General features: G+C 50.0%; 1 long non-coding RNA gene across 1 annotated transcript in view; it reads right to left on the reverse strand.

Moving 5' to 3' along the window:
• LOC110346677 (uncharacterized) overlaps positions 1-18119 on the reverse strand; it is a 35962-nt gene extending 17843 nt beyond the window's left edge. The window contains exons 1-3 of the long non-coding RNA XR_002390864.2: positions 16894-18119; positions 16430-16546; positions 15296-15336 (exon numbers count right to left, since the gene is read on the reverse strand). This is a non-coding gene — a long non-coding RNA (uncharacterized LOC110346677). The remainder of the gene's footprint in view (positions 1-15295; positions 15337-16429; positions 16547-16893) is intronic.
• Position 18120: the final 1 nt, after the last annotated feature.

An 18120-nucleotide genomic window follows, 5' to 3' on the forward strand; every position in this document is an offset into this window, starting at 1 on the left:
CAATCTTTGAATAGAGACCTCTATCTGTGACTAGTTTGGAGAGGTCAGCAAGGAATAAAATCCACTAACAGCCACCCTTCGCTCCCCTCTCTCTCCAGCCCTTCCAGTACAAGGCATTGCTTAGCAGCTGCAGCTGCTTCCAGGACAAAACTTGCACACATGCAGATGCCAAGGTCCTGCAATCCTAGTGAAGTCTTCAGACATTCCTAGGCCCTAAAGGCCTTCTGTTAGCAAATCAGAAATAGAAATTTCTGTCGCTTTTTACACACTGGTTGTTTTCCTTCTACCTAGAGACACAGTCAGCGAACCCCGCTCCTTTGGTTGGTAGACCTTCAAGTTTCAGAAGAGCATTTTCATGCCCTTCCACTTGCCTCGCCCCAGGCACATAGCTGGGACTGTAACGGCCATTCCAATAGTGCCCTTAATTGCACTCAGAAGATTTCAGGATCTGGGCTAGTATCTTCTGAACTTGTCCTACTTTACCTCCCTCACCAAGTGCCTGAGTCTGAACACTTCTCAGCTTGTTCTAGAGCACAGGACACCTACTCCCACCTTGTCCCCATTTTAGTAAACTCCAACATTGCAGCCTAAAATCTCAAAAGCCTTTTCCTTTCTGTGTTGAAGGCCATCAAATCAAGCATCTGGTCCACTGTGCACATGGGTAAATTATTGCCTCCCCAGCAGGAGGCATATACAGTTCACTAGGTGGGTGGTGTGGGATAGACTGTTAAAACCACAATCACAGGAAACAAAGACATTGCATAGGGTTAACAATGTCTCTCCAAAAGCTATGTCTGCCTAGAACCTTAGAATGTATTGTCATTGGAAATAGTCATTGCCAGCATAATTAAATAAGATGGGGTTCCACTGTGTTAGGGTGCTGTAATCCAATGACCACTGTCCTTGCAAGTGGAGAAGATAGAGGAGATGTGTGCAAAGACAAGACAAATTGGTACCACACAGGAAATACCAGGTGAGGACAGAGGCATGGACTGGCCATGAGCTGCAGAATGCCAAGAACTGCCAGCTGTCTTGGTTACTTTTCTCATTGCTGAGACAAAATACTCGACATCCAAAGTTAAAAGAGGAAAGGTTTATTTAGCTCACAGTTTGTAGAGGTTTCAGTCCATAATTGGCTGGCTCCAAGGCAGGGCAGCATGGCAGAGGAGCATCACAGGAGAGAAATAGTTCATGGCAGGCAGAAGGCAGCAAAGCAGCAGCAACAGAACAAAGCAGCAAGCGAAGACAGCAGTCTCTTTCTGTCCCTTATATTTTATCCAGACCCTTAGGGCAGGTAGTGCTCACATCCAGGGGCGCCTTCCATTGTCCACACCAAGAACTATGCCAAACCAATCACTGGACTAATTTAATAATCACACACCCTTGATCCCAGAATCACACCCTTAATCTCAGCATCATATACTTAATCTCAGCATCACACTTAATCCCACACACTTTAAATCACACACACATTAGATCCACACACTACATCCAGCCACCTCTGAAAAAGCCCTGCTATGACCACATGAGGCTTGGCAGGGATATCTAGCCACAAGCCATAACACCAGCAATCACCAAAGTCTAGAAAAAGACAAGGGAAGATTCTCCCCTAGAGCCTTCAGAGGCAGCATGGCCTTGTGACACCTTGATTTCAGTCCCATAAATGGCAAAATTGTCAGGAAGTAAGTGTCCATGTTTCTAAGCTGCATGATTTGTGGTGATTTGTCATAGCAGCCCCAGGAAGCCAATACAGAGATATTAAACTTTCATTCTTCCATTTTTATACTCACCCTGAAAGGATGATATGAGATTATTGGAAAAATATTCAATAAAATTAGATTTGGGTTCAAATAATAATTTTACTACGGACTAGTTGTTTGTCTGTAATAAGTAACCTCAATTCTTTATCTTAGTTTAATCATTAGCAAAATAAAGATACAAATATGTTACACGTAGAATTCATTCAGGAACCAAGAGTGTCAAGGAATGGGGAAGTTTTACAAACTATAAAAACTTTTCATGTATTAGCTATTTGCTTTCCCCCTTTTTCCTCCTTGAGTGCATTTCCAGAGGTCTGTCTATTATACCCCCACTCAAGGACCAGCTCATGAGTTTATTTGCAAATTACATCGTTTTGTTGATTTTTGAATACACTTTTTAATCTTTGTATTTTTTGTTGTCTCTTTTTCTTGCTTTTGTTTTGCTGCTCATTTTCTTAAACTCTTCGTTTAGACATTTGGTGGCTTTCTTCACATGTATTCTTATTCTTAAGTAGAAGCATAAAAGTATAAACCTATCTCTGGCTGTGGTTTTAGCTGCATTAGTGGTATTTTCATATGTGGTGCTTTCGGGTTTTTTCCTAAATAGTTTACACTTGTGTTTTGAAACTTTTTTTTGAATTCATGTTAGTATTATCCTGTACTCTCAGCATCATGCTTTGGTCTCACTGACCTGGGTGGGAGTCCTTGTTTTTGTGATTGTTATCATGATGCTGAAGCTGAAAAATTAAAATTTCTCTAAACATCTTTCTGACATCTTTCAAGACCAAGTGTATCATGGCTGAAAGGAGTAAGGATTTTTTAAATTTTCTCATCATGAAAGCATCAGCCACAAAATTCTAGCAGCTCTTTGGGTTCCGACATGTGTCAATGGGTAAGTCACTAAAATGTGCTCATAGCTTCCTCCTGTTTCACCAAGAACTAAAGAAACCAGTAGGCCTGCTGAAAGGGGAAGTGTTACCAGCACTCCTCAGTGGTCCTGACCTTCATGAATTATGTTCCACGATCACGGTGTAAACATCAGTCTTTCCTTAAGACTTAGGTGCAATCTCTCTGAAATGTTCACAAACGACTTCAACACAGAGGAAACTGACTGTCAATCCTGAGATGTCAACTTCATCTGGATAAGAAACACCTAGCAAGTGAGTAAAGCTTGCTCCTGGTGTGTCTGAGGGGTCACAGAGGCGTGGATTGGAGTACTGTACATGGCCTCTTACTCTCCTCATTCCTCTCTGCCCGTTCCCCTCTTCTGCTCCCTGGCCACCATGAGCCAAGCATCTTTGCTCCACCATGTTTCCACTTGAAGCCAGCTGACCATGGACTAAATCCCCCCAAGCTCTGTAAACCCTGAGCTAAATTGAATCTGTCCTCCTTTAAGTTGTGTAGAGTGCTGTATCCGGCAACAGAAAAGCTAATACACTCTCCTTTTCAGATCATAAAACTTGCCCACAAGTACAGGACTTAGCCCTGCCTCCCTAACTATACTGCAGGCTCTCTAACAGTAAGATCAGGTCTTACACCTCTTTCTGTCCTTCCTTATCCCCGCCCCTCGCTTCTCACCTCTTGAATTAAATAATACCAAGCAACAAGTACTATGACAGATTGCAGCTCTTTTTTTTTCTGGTACAATATTGGGGACTGCACCCAAGATTTGCACTGAGCTACATCCCCAGCCCTTTTTCTATTTTTTATTTTGAGACAGGATCTTGCTAAATTGCCCAGGCTGGGCTCCAACTTGCAATCCTCCTGCATCAGCCTCTCAGAGTACTGGAAATACAGGTATGCACCTCCACGCCCAGTATGACTGCAGTTCTCTCAGGACATTTCCTTAAAGGAAGTGTGACTGTGAAATTGAAGGTCAGAGATTTAAAGCAGGCAAGTGATAAAATCCAAAACCTTTTAAAAATTCTTTTGAAAGGTTGGGGTTGCTGCCTTGAATGCATTTTTTTTTCTTTTTTTGTACTGGAGATTGAACCCAGGACTTTTGCACCAGCTCTTTATTTTTTGTATTTTCAGACAGGGTCGTTTAAGTTACTAAGTTATCTAGACTGGGATCAAACTTGAGATCCACCTGCCTCAGCCTCCCAGAGTTACAGGGATGCACCACTATATCCAACTCAGATGCATCCTTTGAGGTGAAGAAATATCCCAAACATTGAGGAACTACATTTTTTTTAACTCTGTCAAGAAGCAAAAATGGCAAATTGTGGTTTGCCAACTGGAGCTACATCCTGCACACCTGAGGTGCTTTTTAACTCCCACGATCCCATCCTATTTGAGTTCACCTGGTGCTCAAGGCAAATCTGAGAGGAAGGCAAGTTAGGGGCTACATGCTCATTTTGGAAAATAAGCATTTGGGGTTCAGAGAAGACGACTGATCTGCCCAAGGCCACAAAGTAATAGGTAGGTGGGACAGAATCCCGGTCCAGTGCTCCCGAGGGAAGTGAGAGGTCTAGAAATGAACCTCTGCACTGTAATGACCAGTGTCCACTCGGGAATGGCCTGTGGGAGGCATGCACTCGGAGATACCAGACACGGTCCCTGTCCTGGAGGGGCTCACAGACTTGTACCCTAACAGCGACAATGCACACTGCAAGTCAGATCTGCTGCAAGTGCCATGAGAGAACTGATATTTAGTAAGGATAATAATAGTGGCATTTGTTGACCACTTACCTTGTGCTAATTCCTATCCTTAACACTCTGCATGTGGACTGCCTGGCTCCCAGCAAGGGCTTTGGAATTGCCTGCCATTTTATATATTTTAAGATAAGATCAAGGATTGCTATCTGTAGAGAGGGAGGAATATTTAAAATTGAAATTACCCGGAGTGTCCTCACATGGGAGCAGCTAATCATCTGGGGAAATGGGAACCCAGGGGAGCTGCTGGGACTGGTTCTCAGGGAATGCTGCAGGACGCACAGACAGGAGGGAAGGACACTGGGCAGCACAGGATCCTCGAGCAGACCTGGGAGCCAAGCAGCAGGGAGGGAGAGAGGCAGCCACTGCCCTTGGGCAGCTGGAGAGGGCTCCAGAGGGACAGGGCGGCTCCCGCTGGAGCTGTGGGGGGTGGAGCTCCCCTGCTCCACCCAAGGGCAAGGCACAGAGTTTCCAAGGCTATTTGTTTGTCGGTTATATTTTTCCTGAACAGAATCCAGACCCTTTGTTTTCACAGACACCACAATAGTTTCCAAAGAAAAGAAAAAAAACAAATAGACTTATTGGGCCAAGGGCTTTCCCTGAGAAATATCCTAAGGGCCTCGAGCCAAGGCCCAGTTCCACCAAACACTGGACTCAGACCCGAGCAGCAGGCTGGAGCCTTCTCCAGGAGGCGCAAGGAGGCTGGATTTGAAGTCATTCCCTGTAATGTGCCCTGCTGTCTCGGTCCCAACAAAACTCCTGCCTGGGGCTGCAGGAAAGCAGCATGCATGCGGCAGGACAGGGCTCAAGAGGGTTTGGGAAGTTCCTGTGTGCCCTGCAAGGCCAGCCTGGACACTTGTCCTCCTGACTGTCCCCCGGAAGTGGTGACCTCAGCTCCCAGGGCGGGTGGTGGCTCTTGCAGTGCTCTGCAGGCCACGGAGCCCCGCCGCCATAGGCCTCTCATGGCCTGTGACTGCATCGGCCTCCCAGCCGTGTGCCCCTGCCCCACATACCTTTACCCCTATCTGGGCACCAGTGGTGAACCCAGGGTAGAAGGACAGGAGTGCCCACCTGGCTGCAGCAATAGGTGTGTTATCTATTGCAAACTTTAAAAAGGAAACAAAAGTGAATGAGTTTGTCTTTCTTTATTGCCACTGTGCATGGCAATTCTGAACAGTGTGTCCTTGGCGAGTGTGCATGGGAGTGGCACATCCAGTGCTGGTGGATATTGTACCCCCTGACTGGAGGGACAGGGATGAAATATCCCCACGGCCTCCCCTAGATATCCCACTTTTGGGAACGCTTTCCAACCCTGAGACCAGTGAGAGACCTGTTCTCGGGGATGGAAGGGAATGAAGGGGGTGGCTGGTCGGTGGCCACCAACTATGGCCCACAGTATGCTGGTCTGTGGTCCCACTTCACAAGCGTGATCTCCATCTTCCCAGCAACCCCAAAGCACGCGCATCTGTGCATGTCTATTGGATCATTCGTCAGAGGGGGGAATTGAGTCTCACAGTCGGCACATGACCCACCCAGCGTCCTAGTACCAGGAAGTAGTAGGGAGACAGCAAAAGCAACCTGTGCAGCCTGGAATCTGCCCATTCCCCTTAGCCCTGTGCCTGGGAGAGTATGTCCTTTCAGGACCCAGCCACACATGCTGTCCTTCAGGAGCACACAGCCTCACGAAGAGAGAAGGTCCTGCTTCTCCACATGCTTCCGCTCAGCCTGAGACAGGGAGCTTTAGGAGTGGAGCAGAGCTACACACCACCCCACTTAAGACCCAAGCGGGAGGAGGACTGGCAAGAAAAGCGAGGGGCACTGTTGAATTTACCAAGCAGACGCCGTGTTGGACGCCATACACATGCTTTCCTGGTGGAATCTCACCACGGCACCCTCGAGGTGGGCCTCACTGTTCCGAGTTCTCAGACAGTGTTCAGAGAGTGCAGGCATCTCACCCAGGACAACACAGCAGCTAACAGAGAGGAGATGGGGGATCTGAGCAGAGGCCTCTCTGACTCAACAGGGGTGCTCCGCCCTAGCAGCCCCCGAATGAGGAGAGGGCGAACATGCCTACTCCCGAGGTTTTCTCAGGGACTAGCAATACATAATGAGCAAGAGGACAAGCGAGAAGGAAACAATAATTCCTATTGCTCTTGTGGCGCTTTATAACATACAAGATGCTTTCTCATCCATGGTCTCGTTGACTCTATGAACTTGGAGGGGCAAGCATTGTCTCCATGTGTGGATGAGAGCATAGAGGCCTCAGAGAGGTTATGCTACTTCCCTGAGGTCACAGTAGCTGCTGCAGAGTCTGCCGGACTTGGCCGCCCTCCCCAGGTGTCACCGGAAGTACCCAGCAGGGGCTCATGCATCGCAGCAGAGGTCTCACCCAAGGAGCTGCACAGGTCCAACCCTCCCACTTTGCAGACAAGGAAATGCAACCCAGAGGGTAGAGGATGTGTCCCAGGGGCAGAATGGGGACTCAATCACAGGCCCCAGAAGAGCATACACATTCCCTCTCTACCTTGTGACATGCATGGAGCACACTGTTCGCTTATTTCCTCAGCACCAAACTTGGGTGAGGCTGCCCATCACTTGGGAGAGGCCCTGTCCCTAAAAGATTCCCCATGATAGCCCCCGGGTCACCTGCTAAGGCCACCACCACATCTTGATGCTGAAACTTGCAACTCTCTCAGACACTTAAGCCTGTTTTGCCAATAAAGCAAAAAAGATCCAATAGTCAATCCCGCCTCCAACAGTCTCACATCTTACATAAACCCTGGCTCATGCATTTCCCCCTCCCTGGCTGTCCTAAGGTTCTCTGCCATTCCTAAACAAATAACATTGCTCTGCTGCAAATGAATTCAAGGTTTCCACACTAAGATCCTATAATTACGGGGATTAAATGAGCCAAGTAAAGGCTCGATGACTTAGCAAGAACGCCAACCCTGTCCTGCTTTGTCCAGAGTTGGTCTGGGTGCTGCAAAACAGAAGTTACCACCCTCACTGCTTCAGGACCTTGTAGGTGTAGGTAAGGGCTCAAAAAGACAGGGCAGAGTGGGGGAGACATCTAGGCTGGCGAACTGTTAAGTGTTCTAGGAGAGAAGTGAGGCTCAGAGAGGTTAAGGAGCATGCTGAAGGTCACCCAGCTTTGCAAGGAGGTGAGAAAGAAGGCAGAATGACCTAGGCTTTTAAAGTAAACCATGTATTTATCCACCCCCAAAGCCAAGAGGTTGGAAGTATGTTCTGGAGGCCCAGGTCCCTAACTGTCTCCCACCTGTCTGTGTCCCCTTAGTCAGGACAGCACAGTGAGTACTACCTGCGTGAGGCGGCCTGAGACAGGAGAACTTCCGGGTCATTCCCTTTGATTCTGCCTGATTGTGTCAGATAAAGTCCGGCTGCACCAATTTCTGTGGGATTCCTTCCTGCTGTTTGGGGAAGGGGAGATGCTCTGGCGGGCCTTCCATGGCCAGTGCTAGCAGCTATTCTGGGGCTTGGGATGCTGTTAAGTGCCAAGGCACTGCTGGGGCCCCACCAGGATCAAGGTGAAGCTACCCTCCTGCTGTTCTCTCGTGTGCACAGGGCCTTCCCCAACAGGGTCTGGCCCTCGACACTCCACCTGCTCAGAACACACTTCCCCCTGCTCTTCACCTGGCTTCCTCCACACTGCATCCGGGGCTCTGCCAAATACCACTCATTCCAAGCACCTTTCCTCACTTCACAGTCTACGAGATTTGCCATCCTTCACCAAACTTGTTTTTCCGATGGCCTTCAGCTTCCTTCCTAACATTTCTTACTACCTGAAGTGCCATGTTTATTCTTTACTTATCTGTCCTCCTCCAGGAGGAAGTCACCTCCATGAGAGAAGATACTTGGTCTGGCTAGTTCACTGCTATATTCATGACACCCAAAATAGTGCCTAGTGGATAGCAACCACTGGAAAGACCATATATGTAAACAAAGAATGAAGGAGTCAAACTTACCTTCCTCTTGTTTATGGAATAAAATACTTTCAGGGAGAGATAATGAGAGCAAAAGCTTGGAGACTGCGAGATCTGTAGCTACAGTCCCTTGAGCAATCATCTGTGTTACCTGAAGTTCAAGAAATTCTACCCCAAACTTTGCAGTGGATCCCTATTGCTCCAATAGAAGACAGAAGTCTTTGAGAGGTTGCAGCTTAGACACAGACTCAACGCCATTAAAATATCTGACTGTGGCACTGCCTGTGTGTGTGTGTGTGTGTGTGTGTGTGTGTGTCTGTGTGTGTGTGTGTGTAGAGATGCTCAAGGAGATCACAGCTGATTGAGACAGATTGGTGAACAACATTAAAGTGCTAGCAAATGCCAGCAGCTGAGTCTACACAGGCAGGCATGCGACAGGAGTCAGTTCCCTTCATTTGATGCAGGTAGAAGTTCAGAAGATCTTCATGGAAGAAGTCATATTTTAGCTGACTGAAACATGAACAGGGGCTCACCAGGCCATGAGAGGATGGGAGCCAAGGCACTCCAGGTAGAGAAACGGGCTGTGCAAAGGCCTGGCAGGCTGGCACAGTCCATCAAAAATGTAGGCCCCAAGCTGGCCTGTGATGGGAAACCGGGCTGAGAGGTGAGCACGTGTCCAGATAAGGCAGCCCACTTCGAATCAGACAGACCTGAGCTCAGGTGCTGGCTATGTCCTCTCTGGGTTCTTGGGAATGGAGCCTGGCACATGTCCAGGTGCTGATGGAGGCGAGGGGCAGGACCCAGAGCTCCAGGAGGCTTTGTGTAAAGAGAAAATATTGAAAATGCACCCTTGTTTTGATTTGCTTTGAATAATGATATTTACGTTGAATTTGAAACTCATTAAAAGAGGGTGTGAAGTTTTTGTTTATCTAGGATCATAAAAGAGGCAGAAACCTTAGCTAAGGTGATATAGAATCCTGAGTCTGGTCTCCAGCTCCTCTGGGTGTGCAGGGAAAATGGAGAGATGCAGTAAGTCAGACCCAGGAACTGGAGTTGTACCCGGCTTCCAGCTCAGTCCTTGCCACTCACTGCTGGGGCAAGTCTGTGAACTTCTCTCCTCTTGTCTAACATGCTATTTCTCTCAGTTGGCTCACAGTCAGGGATTAGCAGCTGGTGTGCGGCAGGTGTCAGCTGAGTATTGCCATGTTCCTTCACTGAATTCCCTCAAGGCTGTTTTGACCATCAGGACACAGCCATGATGAACAATGGGAATTTGGGGGTTTGCTGCCTAGAACCCCACCAGATTTAAACTTAAAATTTGAAACTCTTTCAAATTACTTTGGAAATATACTCACTGCACATTTTTGATTCCAACCATTATATTTTTCCTCTTCTTTTTTTCCCCACTTTTAACTCAAGGGTTCAAATGCAGGAGGCAAATTTGAAATGATCATAACATTAGAGCAGTGAAAGTAAAGACAGCTTACTCTTGCATGGCAGGAAAATCTACAGTGCTGGCCACTTATAGCAAGAATTAGCTCAGGACCCCAAAGAGGGAAGGGAGGAGAGGAAGGATTCTGGGCCTTTCATGCTATAGTCGTAAGCTATTTTGGAAATGATTAAGTGATAAGTACAGTAAATTCGCCCTCAGTTCTGGGAACCCCACAGTGAGGACAATAACTCTTAAAGGCAGAAGCAATTATTTTTATTCAAAGGTCTAAACCTTAGACGTGTGCAGTTTCAGTCTACTTAGGCAGAGGATCACTAAGTACAGGGAGGAGGAGCTCAGGAGCGCAGAACACCTACTATCCGCTGATGCTCTCTCCTCCAAACACGGCTCCTCCAACTTAAACATGACCAGAAAGCACAGGAAGAGAGACACTAACAATGTTGGGCACCTACTGTGTGTGAGGACTCTGATTATATGAAATACAACAAAGCGCATGCAGAGAATGCCCCCAACCCGGAGGAGGCCTGCCTGGGTTGAGGAGGGCCAGGTACAGGGGTGCTGGCTGCATCCCCATGGCCTGGCATAGAGCCCCATACACTCGTGCGGTGCGGAACATCCCACTTTGTAACCCTGGGACTCTGCGGATGTAGCTCAGTCTCCTGGGTCCTCAGTCTCCTTATGACAGGGAACATTATAAGACCTCTCGCATACTGCAATTGCAGAATTCACCGAGTTACAAGGTGCAAAGTGCTTGAAACAGTGCTGGTGAATGGTTCAAAAGCTGCAGGTATCATCACAGTGGCCTTGCCGGAAGCTGGCGCCTGGCCTCTCCTTGCCCTGAGACGGGTCTCTTTCCTCCTGCCAGGAAACTGAAAAAACCGCACCTGCCCCGGGCAAGGAGTTCCTAATTGGCCGATGTGAGATCCCCATTCGGGCCTGCCCAACAAGAACAGCAAAACACAGCATTTAATTCATTCTCTAAATGTCCAGGCCCTTTATGAATGGTATCCACTCTTCTCAAAACAAGTACATGAGCTCAGTGTTGCTAACCCCCATTTTACAGATGCAGAAACTGAGACCAATTAAGTAATTTTCTCAGGTGGGGATTGGAGTCCAGGCCAGAGATGCTGGCTGGTCCCGAGGGCGAGGTGAGGGCCGCAGCCCTGACTGAAAATTGCACAAAGATCCTGCTCATGCAGCCCGGGCCACGTGGGGCTGGAGGCGGGTGCTGGTGGGGCAGAGCGCGGCCGGCCAGGGACCAGGCAGAGACCCAGGGCGGTGGCCGCAGCATCAGGAACGGCCCCACTCCGAGGTGGGCATCCTCAGCTTACCCGCCTGAGCACAGGGTGCCAAGCACATTCCAGGAAAGGGTGTGGAAATGGCCCAGAGTTTCTTTGAAGACTCCTATTTTCAGCTAGGGTGATTCTGAGCGTCTCAGTCTTCTCCATCATTATTTATTTGATACTTTTTCATGTAAAAAGGGTTTCAGTCGTCACCCAGGAAATTGGCCTGTGATTTATCGTGTGCTTGAAGCTGCGTGCCAGCCCTCCCTGACCCGTCTGGGCTGCCGTGGACTCTCCTCTGTTGGTGAGGACTGTTTACGGTTTCCTTGACGACAGGGGCGAGGGAGGAAGGCTGAGTTCTGCACACAGGCGGGCAATCTCTGCAGAAGCGGCGCAGCTGAGCTACATCCCTGGCCCTCCTTCTCCTTTTCTGCCTTGATGAGCCACTGTAACTCGCCAAGCTCATCTGACCCACACAGGCCCTTGGGCTGGGAGCTGGTGCTGACGCCCAGGTGCACCTCCCACGTGCTGACCACTTTCCCCACGTTGGTGTCTTCACACCGTGTCCGGGAGGTGGGGGCCACTGTGGGCCCAACTGGGGAAGTCACTCACCCAGGAGCAGGAGGGCCTGTGGGTGGCCCAGCTGGCTCCACCCAAGCCAGCCCAAGCCTGTGTTCAGCGCTGTTCCTGGCCTGGGAGAACATGGGACAGCCCAGTGGGGAGCTCTTCCCCTGTCCCTCCCCACGCCCCTTCCTATGTCCCTCTCCGTGACCCTCCCTTGTCCCCAGGGCCTGAATCCCTGCTCACTGGGCTGCTGCTGCACACCACTGCCCGCTTTGGCAACAGAAGTCTCCCTCCCCTCCTGGCACCTCTGATCCGCAGTCCCCAGCAGTGTCATTGCCTCTCCCTGTGCCCAGCCCCTGCCACCCCATGGCCCAAGCCACGTCCCCATTCCCTAACTCCATTCCTGCCAGGGGCGAGGAGGAAAGCTGGCTGCTCAAAGTACCCCATTAGCCTTCTGGTCCCCTCTGGCCAGGCAAACCCCAGGCCACAAGAAGCACCAGGCAAGACCTTGGGGACCCTAACACCTGCATCCTGTGCTCTGCCTCACAGCCCCAGGGGCCAGATGCGGGCTGGATGGACAAGCATGAAGGGTGCGGAGGCTGTGTCCGGCTGGTCCAGCAGCTGCACTGCCTGTGCAGCACCTCCATCACACCTGGGCACAACGACCTGGCAGACTTACCCGCCAGCCCCTGCTCCCTCTTCAGAGGCTTGGCCAAGGAGTACCTCAGGCAGGACATCCAGGCGAGGGGCAGAAAGAATGTGTTCATAAATGTGTATTGCGTGCCTGTCCCTACATTGGGCCCCAGGGATAGCAGTGTGACCCAGACAGTCCCTGCCCTTCGGAGTCCTGGCCTCGCCTGAGTGAGCAGCCAGCCAAGTGACAGGTCATCTCCACAGGAGGTGTCGTGCCCTTTCCCACAGTGGGTCTGGGAGGCAAACAGTCAGGAGGCTCCTTCCATCCTCCTGCGGTCTGCAGTAAGAACCTGCATCTTGCTGAGCACCCAGGAGCCCCTGGTGGCTCTCAAATGCTGGGGGCATGCATGGTGTGGCCCCTAAAATACCAGAGCTCTGGCTCTATCCACGTACTCTGTGCCTGCAGGTGACCCTGGGCACCTGTGAAAAAGGAACCAGCGTGCTCCCTGCTCTGCAGATTGAGGCCTGGCCTGGAAGGCAGCACTAAAGCTCCTCTCTTGAGTTATTTGGTCATGGTTTATGCTTCTCCTTCTCGTCCTTATTACAACTCCACCAGGCTGGTGGCACCCAGGGTCTGACGCCCATTTCACAGGTAAGGAAGCCAACTCACACAGAGCATTCCAGACCAGGCCCTGAGAGGACAGTCTTCCGAAATGGGGGTGGGGGGGGTACCATGACCTATCTGAAGCCCCAGAGTACTAGCTGGGGCCAAACCATCTGAGGAACTTCCTCTGACCTACATCCTGCTGCTGTAGCCCCACACCCCCAGATACACCCGCCTTACCTCCTGGTCCCCTACCTCTGCCCCAACTGCACTTCAGCCCAGGGGATTTCCTTTCAGGAGCTACATTCAAGCAGGAGAAGCTCACATGATAATGGCACACCCACTGTGTGCTGAACACGACACAAGAGGCCCTCGTGGGGGTCCCCCCTGTAATGGGAGATATCACACGAGCGGGAGAGGAGGGGGAAGAGGAGAGAAGAATCAACTCCTCTGGCTGTTCTCCTAATACAACCACACTGAGGCACAGAAACAGAGTGGGGCCTAAAATGCAAATGCCTGGTGTCACTCCAACTCTCTCACTTAAAATCTCTCCTGGCCTCTGCTGTCCTCACAAAGTCCCACTGCAGAAAGGTCTGCCCAGCTAGCCATGCCTGCAGTCCACTCTCCCTGCTCGCTCCTGGCCTTTGCACTTGCTTCTTCTTCCACTGCCCTGGCAATCCTTGCTTCCTTTCTGCTGTTACTTGGTTATATTCCATCCACCCTCCATCCCCTTCCCAGGAGGTCCTCCTCATTTACAGAGATGGGGCTAGGGTCCTGCTGCGTTCTGTGCTTCACTATACGCTAATGTAAAAAGATACTTAATGGTATTTCCCCTGGGTGTGAGCTCACTATGGACAGGGCTGTGTCCTAATCCTGCACCCTCAACACCCGCTCCTAGAAGCCATTCAGTAACTGTTTAACAGGTGGATACAGAAAATTGGGCATAAAAATTATCTCCATTTTCCAGATGAGAAAATTAAGCCTCAGAAAGGGCAAAAATTATCTAAGGTCAGACAGCTGGTGAGTGGGTGAAATCAACCACAGCTAAATCTTCCAAACTCACTGGGTCCTGCTTCACTACTGCACAAAGATGATTCAACTTCCTGCAAGGCTGTCTTATCAAAGTTCTTCTAAGCCCTGCTCAAGACCTGGGTTCCAATAATGTAGCAGTAATAGATACCAACTGAACTGCCAGCTTATAATTAGTGGAGGTACTGGCTTTGGGTGCCTGAGACACATCACACCTCATGACCTCTTAGAGAGACTCCCAAGGTGATGTATTTCAGCAGATGAGAGAGCCGGTTCAGAGAGGTTAAGTGATTTGCCTGAGATTCCACAGCTTTCAAACCCAAGCCAGGCCCATGCAGGCAGGAAACATGTAGCTCCTGACTATGGTCCAAAGGCCAGTGCTTGTGGCTCCACACCCCAGCTGGCCCCAGGTCCCCCCTAACGGGATACAGGCAAGATTAAGACTCCACAGCTTCTCAGGGTCCTCTGGGTTTGGCCCAGTGTCACAGTAACAGTGGCATTTTCCTCTCTCCCTGGGTTCTAGCATCTACACAGGCATCATCTCTGGGGAAAGGATCTCTCATGTCCCCAGGGCACTGCCAAGAGCTGCACCACAGTGCTTGCACTGATTCCTTCATCTAATGAACGTCATTCAGCAAATGTCTTCCCCCTTGGAGGCCTGGAACTCCAACTAAGTGAGACAGGGATACTCCCCTGAAAGGTATCATGCTCCCTAGAAGTTCCATGATTCTGTACCTCACACATGTGGGCCTCATTAAATATTTGCTGAATGACTGGATAGCTAAAGAGTAAGTATCCATTCACCTCTTAAAAGGTTACTTCTAGTCCTCTACTTACACAAAAAATCTTGGTATTTAGAGATAAAAACAATAGCAATATCAAAAATTACTCTAATTCCCTGCTTTTATAGAAAAGGAGACCTCCAAACTACGCTGATTCCCTCCTTTTATAGAAAAGAAGCCACATGAGGAGAGAGAGCATTCAGGGCAGAGTCGGGCAGACTTCCAGCCTCCTGGCTGTGGCCTACACACTGTACTGTCCCGAGATGGAGCCCTGATCCAGAGCCATAAACATGGGGGCTGTACCACTGCCACCAGGCAGATGAGAAGATGGAGGCAGAGGGAGTGCAACGGAGAGGTGTGCTAAGGTCACGTGGCTAGATCCTCTGTACTTCACAGGCCAGCCTAAGAGCTCATTTGCCCCAGTTCCCCTTCACCCCTTCTGCCTTTAGGAGCCTTAGAAGAGGTGTGAAAAGGCAGCCGCTAGGTTTGCAGACCTCCCTCCCTCTGAACTCAATGCACACCCTGAACACGGGTCAGCCAGGCCATGGTCCCTGCCCTCCTCATTGCGCTGACAGTTTCTCAGCAGCCACTTACCATGGTAATGCGGGTGGTGTCTTGAAAGAGGCCAGGTAATTCTAAGGAATTAAAGAAATAAAAGGCCAACTGAGCAAGCATACCTGAGCTGTCAGCCCCAGCCCAGAAATCACACTACTGTGACCTGGAGGAGCAGTTCCTGTCTCTGGGGCACAGCAGCTCAGTTAGGAATGAAGAGACAAACACTTCTTTTTCAAACAAAAGCAAGGGCAGGATCAGTATGCCAGCATCCCATTTTATGAACTAGAGACAATTTATAATTTTATTGAAAAATAGATTGTTCCACAGATAACTTTAAATGCCAGTTGGGTCGGTACCCGGCTCAGCTCCTCAGGCCCAGTTGCATGGCCTGTCTTGACCTAACTCCAGGCTGAACAGAGATGAGAAAGGGGTCCCTTCTGCATCTGGAGTCTGACAATTAAATGATGTCGAGTTGTAAAGCACTGACCATCACACCTGGCACATAGTGAGGGCTAAATGGATATTAGTTCCTTTTTTTATTTTAAAGAAGAATGAGCTATGCTTCGGAAATCAAGTAATCCCGGACAAACACAGGGCCCCCTGTGAAGTGCAGTTTCACTTGGGCTAAGAAGACCTATTCTCCAATATTTGGTTCAAGGACCAGCCCTCCCCCCGGGTGACTGGTTTCCCACACTGTAGGTCTGCAGGCTCCCTTGCCTGTTCTCCTGCAACCACACTTTGCAAACAAAAATGCACGTAGTCATTCAAAGCACAAGCATCCCACGTCAGCCAGCAGGATTCCCAGGCCCTGTCGGCCTGTGCACATATACACAAAAATGCACACCACCCAGTGCAGCCCAATAAAATGCAGGGCTCCCTCACAGTAGTGGGTGGAGAGAGCAGAAGCCCTGGGGCTGGGTGCATGTGGGCCCAAGGCTGCTTCCTTCTTTGAAGAGTGCTGTGGTCTTGAGTAGGCCTCTATAAATCTGTGCCTGTCATTACCTTGTTTTGTTTCCAGTCTTTCTGTACAACTGAAGCAAGACAATAAGTATAAAGTAATTATCTGATACACGATAGGTGCTGAAGAGTATTTACTGCACAAAGCCAAGGATCTGAAATGGGAGGAGAGAGGGCAAGTGCAGCCCTGAGGTCACTTTCTTCATAATGTTTTACCTAATTACGTGGTCCCTCCGGTGTCCAGCTTCTTTGGGGCTATTCGCCTCTGACACCAAGACCTTGGCCTTAGCTCCCTCTGCTCTGATTGACTTGTTTTTGCTTCGTCTCTGCAAACTGGACAGCAGATTGAGTGTGAGTGCCATGTCCCCCTTCTCTGTCCCCCACCTCCACCCCAATGCCCAGACTCCTGTCCTCTGCCCGTGATCCAGGGCCTGCTTGGGGAGATGGCAGGCACTGCGCAAGAAGGATGGGGGCAAAGAAAGGTAGAACACTCCAGATGGAGTCTTGTTTGAGAAGCAAACAAGAAAAGTGCTGCTGAAGGAGAAAGTGCCCTGCTCCTCTGTACCTGTCAAAGCATCAGGTGGAGAAGGAGGAAAGGTAGGGGGAGCGGCCCAGAGTAGAGACAGATGGGAATGGAGAAGCAAGTTAACAGCTCTCTGCATCATACGCACAGCTCTCACCAGCTTCATGACTGAGCTGTCTTTGCGCCATCTTGGTGAGGTGGATCCTGCTGGCCCCTTCTGTGGATGGCAAAACCAGTGACAAGTGAAAGATGGTTGCTTACCTGAGACCACCCTGGAGGGGACCCCAGCCAGCAGGCTCCGAACAGGCCTCCCACTGCAGGTCCCAGGCTTTTCTGTGATGGGGCTGCTTCCCAGGGGAAAAAGAGGAGATCTGGGGCCCTTGCCCTGCTTCAGCTGTCCTCTGCAACTGCTCTTGTTTGCTCATCCCTATGCCAGAACTGCCAGTCCTTCACCCAAAGGCACTGCTAGGAGTTGTGCCCTTTTCTGTTACATTCAACTTCTTTCTAAAAATGCACGATAGTTTTAAACCCTACTATAAAATCACTTTGCTCACAGGGCTTCCCCTCATTATTTTTTATATGAAGATCTGGTCATGCCCCCCCTCCAAAAAAAGTCTTCCCCTGGCTCCCATGCTCTCTGGATGGCATACAGGCTCCGCTTCTGTCTGTTCCCTCATCCACCTCTCCAGCCCCTGCTTGGCTAGGCTTTCCTTTCCTGTCTGTTCCTTCCTCCTAGACCTCGCCCCTGCTTCAGCCTGGCTGGCTCCTGCCCCCTTGGCCCTCAGTCATCGGGTGAGACAGCGCTTTCTCTAGGAAGCTCTCTTGGACCACCCCCTGCCCCCAGGCTGCAGCCTGACCTGGTCATGCCCACAGTGCTGGGCCTCCCTGCACCACAGCCCCTGTGTGCCGCCCTGCCACTGCCCATTTCTCTTATCCTCTCATTCATCTGTGGACCCCCTGAGGGCGGGGACCTCACTCTGACACTCCGTGGACATACCTGGATCAAAATTACTGAGTCAGGCCTTTCCCGGCCCTGCCACTTTCCATGAGGATTGTCACACCCTTTACTTGGATTCTCGTGGCTCTGGCTGGCCAAACCTTCCTAATCTGGGCTTCCTGGAGTGCACTAGAGTGGGTTAAATTCTGTCCCAAAACAATATGACTGAGTCCTAACCTCCAATTCTAATGAATGGAACCTTATTTAATTAGCCAACACCTCAACTTCAGGGTTTTTCCTTTTTTTAGCCTCTAGAACTGTGAAAGACTAAGTTTCTACTGTTTTAGTCACCAAGATTGTGCCCATTTGTTACAGCAGTCACAGGACACTCATACCAGCAGAAATGACCCTCCTCCCTCTGTGATGCCCCCACCCCTGCCCCTGAGC

This window comes from Heterocephalus glaber, unplaced genomic scaffold, assembly GCF_053883595.1.
Source record: "Heterocephalus glaber isolate CG9 unplaced genomic scaffold, H.glaber_assembly_v1.0 deba00001447, whole genome shotgun sequence".
NCBI lineage: Eukaryota > Metazoa > Chordata > Mammalia > Rodentia > Bathyergidae > Heterocephalus > Heterocephalus glaber.